Source organism: Ochotona princeps, chromosome 15 (assembly GCF_030435755.1).
Source record: "Ochotona princeps isolate mOchPri1 chromosome 15, mOchPri1.hap1, whole genome shotgun sequence".
In the NCBI taxonomy this organism is placed as follows: Eukaryota; Metazoa; Chordata; class Mammalia; order Lagomorpha; family Ochotonidae; genus Ochotona; species Ochotona princeps.
Window position 1 is genome coordinate 51,477,959 of NC_080846.1, and position 4,823 is coordinate 51,482,781.

Consider the following 4,823-nt stretch of genomic DNA (forward strand, 5'->3'; position numbering starts at 1 on the left):
GAGCTCTGGCTCCTGCCTTTGGCCTCACCCAGCCCACGCAGTTGCCAACATTTGCTACGTGAACCAGCATGTGAAGCTCCTTCCTCCCCCACTTCTTCTCACTATCCTTCTGCATTTTCCATTAATAGTAAAAGTCAAGCACACTGGTAAAGTGTATGATTATTGGATCAAGAGCAATCAAGGTGTGCAAACTGCTGATTTGTTTTCTGGATTTGGGGTTGAATACAGGGCACAAATGGTGCATCACTGCCACCCGCACAGCAGGGATTATGGAAAACAAGGCTGGGCTGATGCCCAGCTTCTCATTTCCTAAACTATGAAGGCCACAGAGGAAGAAAATGCCCCACTCACTGTGAGGCTCTCCAGGAGCCCAAAGCCTCCAGTGGGTGCTGAGCAGGAGCACAGAACCCACTCCTCTCTCACAAGTGTTCTGTCCTCACAACATGTATGGAGGCTCCGGGAGCTGGGAGGATCTAGTTGGAGAGCTTCCCCGGGAGTGACCTAACTTCCTCATCTGCAGATTCTCACATCCCAGGGGAAATGGTCTTAGACTAAGATAATATTGCTAGATCCTACTGTTTCACAATTTCTTCTGTTCACCTCTTATTGTTCTACTGCCTTTTGGGGGCTGAAGGTTTCTCATCTCCTGCCTGTGTTCAGCGGTTCTTCATTCCTAGGACTCTTTTTGTTCCTCCTGCAACACAGTCGGTATCTCACATTGACATTCCCTCCATTTCTGGAGATTCCCTGACGTGTGAAGGTTTTCCAGATCTAAGCCCACTTCCCATGTGCTTGTGTTTGTGTCTGTGTGTCTTCTGTAAAGCAGAAGTCTTCATTTTAACGAAGTGCAGCACATCAGGTATTACTTCTATGGATTGCACTTTCGGTGTCATATCCCAAATGCTCCTCTTCCCATCCAGCTCCCTGATTATGGCCTGAGAAATCAGTCGAGGATGGCCTAAAGCTTTGGGACCTTGCACCCGTGTGAGAGACCTGGAAGATCCTGGCTCCAGGCTTAAGACTGGCTCAACTCCTACTGCTGCAGCCATTTGGGGAGTGAATCAGTGCATAGAAGATTCTCTTTCCTTCTCTCTCTCTGTGGTGTAAATCTGCCTTTCAAATAAAATACATTTTTTTAAAAGGGAAAGAGCCCTGCTCGTAGCCCTGTTGATGATGAGAAGTACTGTTCATCTGGATCTACCCTGGCCTGGATGCTCAGAAAATGTTCCCAAAGAACAAGAACTTGTTCCCCAAAGACAAGAACAGAAAGGTTCAGCTCATTCACAGAGTCAGTAGGGAATTCACCCCAGTCAGTAGAAAATTTTCAGGATCCATGAATCATCTAAGTATTAAAGGAATGAAAGAAACAAGGTAGAGAACTTCCAGCAGACAGAGGACACAAGGAAACATGAGCCAGAATGCTGGGGTCTGTGCAGTAGGTGTGGATGGCACGAAGGTGTGAAGAGAACAGCTCCCGTTTGGCAGGGCCCAGGGGAGCTTCCAGCTGTTTGGCAGGGCCCGGCGAAAGTCTCTCTGACCACCCTGATGCTATTTCACCCCTTGGCTGCATGGACACTCAGGCACCCCACTAAGAATTTTGTAATCTATTGAGGCATTGTTGTTTGCCCCTGTGAGACAGTTTTTGCAACCAATGTGAGCTTGAGAGTGATAATGTCTTGATGACTGGGCCTTTGACAATTTACACCAGGAACACAATTAAGCCCATGCCATTTTTGGACACCTTATTGGGTACTTAACCATTGCCTCAGAATTTGGCCCAGAGATGTAGCACTTCTTCTGGGAGGGGGCTTGAAAATATCCTAAATATTAATGCGAGTGATGGGAGAGCTGAAACTGCTACAGCAATAAATATAGTTATTGTTATCTCAAAGGCTAGCCTGTCTTCGCAATTTTCTTTGGAGCATAGAAAATGTAACTGTTTTAGCCGCATTTATAATTTTTAGCTAGAGGAATTAAGGATGCTTTTATTAAAGAAAAATGCTTTTGACTATTGTTTCATTGTTTATGGGGTTGTAGAGCTTATAGTTGTAGGGGGATTTAACATTTGAAATTTTTGTTTTAGATTTTAGATTTTTTTCCTTTGTAACCTATTTTCCCATTAAATAATGGGTAAATTGTAGAAATAGAAATGTGGTAGGAATGTACTACTGATTAGCAAGTAATTGCATGTGGCTTGGCCTTGGAGTCCTGGCTGTTGCTCCATGGCTACTGTTGGAGAATGAATAATAGCTTGCTTTGAAGAATATGAATACAATATTTTGCAGAATTATCTTTAGGGGCACCTGCTTAGCCCTGAAGTGCAGACGGAATGACCAAATGTCTGTACATGCCCCCTTAGTCTTGAAGTAAAAAAATAAAAAATACGGGCCCGGCGGCGTGGCCTAGTGGCTAAAGTCCTTGCCTTTAACGCACCGGGATCCCATATGGGCGCCGGTTCTAATCCCGGCAGCTCCACTTCCCATCCAGCTCCCTGCTTGTGGCCTGGGAAAGCAGTTGAGGACGGCCCAAGGATTTGGGACACTGCACCCGCGTGGGAGACCCGGAAGAGGTTCCAGGTTCCCGGCTTTGGATCGGCGCGCATCGGCTCGTTGCGGCTCACTTGTGGAGTGAATCATCAGACAGAAGATCTTCCTCTCTGTCTCTCCTCTCTGTATATCCAGCTTTCCAATAATAATAAAATCTTTAAAAAAAAAGTAAAAAATAGAACAATTAATTCTTCGTGTAGAAGCTTGTGAAGTGTCTGAGTAAATAAAAAGGACAGCTTTTTCTTGAGCTGGTGTGAGAGTGCACCCAGTGTCTGTGTCTTTCTTTATCGCCGACTCCACACACCCTTCCTGAGCTCTGAACTCGGCTGGAGCTGGACTCCGGCACCAGAAATTGATGAAATAATCCCTATGATGAAAGAAGGCAGCAGCAGTGGGTATTTGGCCCAGTGATAAAGAGGCCTGGGGGAGATGCACCTGTGTCCTTCATTGGCTGTCTGGGTTCAGCACCCGGCCCCAGTCCTGGCTGCAGCTTCTTTCATTGATGGCTCAAGTTATGACGGCTCAAGTGCTTGGTTTCCTGCCACCATATGGGAGACCTACACCGAGTTCTCTGCTCTTGACCTTATCCGCCCACCCACAGCAGTCCCAGTTACTGCAGTTCAAAAAGAAAATCATTCTTTCTGGCCTCCTACTCACTGAGAACCGCAGACCTGGGGACTGCAACCACTTGTGCCCCAACCATGTTTGCATGGTTGTGTGACCTCAATGCAGTGCAGCATCCACAGCCCTCCCAACTCAGGTGCACCTGCAGATGGAAGACAGTGTGGACATCCACACGACTTCCTGCATTATTTCCAAGGAGACAAGGCCAGGCATTTGCTCTTATTTCCCACCACTGCTGACCCCACTACACACAGCTCTGCATGGCTAGGAGCCAATCAGCACACTGTTCCCTCCACATTCATGTGACATGTCAATGGCCATTTGGTCTGGAAATCAGGTCCCTACATTGCACATCAGAGTGCCTGGGTTTCATCTTCACCTTTGGCTCCTGGCTCCAGTTTCTTGCTAATGCATTCCCCTAGAGATGGTGGTGATGACTCAAATTCTTGGATTCCCACCACCTGCATGAAAGAATTGGATTGTGTTCCCGACTTCTGACTTCAGCCCAGCCCAGCCTGGGCTGCCTAGGCATTTAGGGTGTGAATAAGCAGGTGGGAGGATGTTATCTCTCTTACTTTCAAGTAAATAAAAAATAAATAAACATGTTTCTAAAACATAAACAAGCTATACCTAAGTCCTTCTTCCCGCAGGCTGTATCAACAGTGCTTCCCTGCACACTGAGAGACACCCCAGCTCCTCCGCACTCAACTTCCCCACTGGCCATGCACCCAGAGCCTGTCTCTGCCCCCACAAACTGCCTGTTCCCCAATGGCAAGTTTCCCATCCTGTCTGTGAGTTGTGTATGTTCCCAATGGAGCAGAGACTCTGAGAAGGGTGGATGCCATCTTGGTCTCAATTATTCTTTTGTTAAAGACTTAGGTGTTTTCTTACATTACAGAAGGAGAGGTAGAGAGCTAGATGGAGAGCAAGCGATGTTCCACCTGCTACTTCACTACCCCAAGTGATTACCAGTCACCAAGGTTGGTTGAGGAGCTCCATCTGCACCTCCTATATGGATAGCAGGAACCCAAGTCTTGTGGTCATCACCTTCTGCCTTCCCAGCATATCAACAGGAAGCTGGATCTGAAGTAGAGCTGCCAATCTCTGAGGGGAGCTCTCATATGATATATTGGGGTTGGATGCAGCTGCTTAAGCCACCGCACCACAGCACTTGCTGGCCACAAAACTCCCAGGTAAATCATGCAGGCAGGCATAGATCTGTACCTCTATCTCTGAGACATCTATTTCAGTCCTTATACTAATTCCATGAGCTCCTTCACAGGGTACCAGATCCTGTACTCACACAGGAAAAATGCACATCTGCACCTTGAGACATGCTGATTATGTGTTTGTTTGTTTTTTTAATAATGAATGTAGGGCCTGGTGCAATAGTGTATTGGCCAAAGTCCTTGCCTTGAACAAGCTGGGATCCAATATGGGTGCTGGTTCTAATCCTGGCAGCCTCGCTTCCCATCCAGCTCCCTACTTGTGGCCTGGCAAAGCAGTCGAGGACAGCCCAAAGCCTTGGGACTCTGAACCCAAGTGGGAGACCCAAAAGAGGATTGTAGCTCCTGGCTTCAGATCGGCTCAGCTCCACCAATTATGGCCACTTGGGGAGTGAACCATCAGATGGAAGATCTTTCTGTCTCTCCT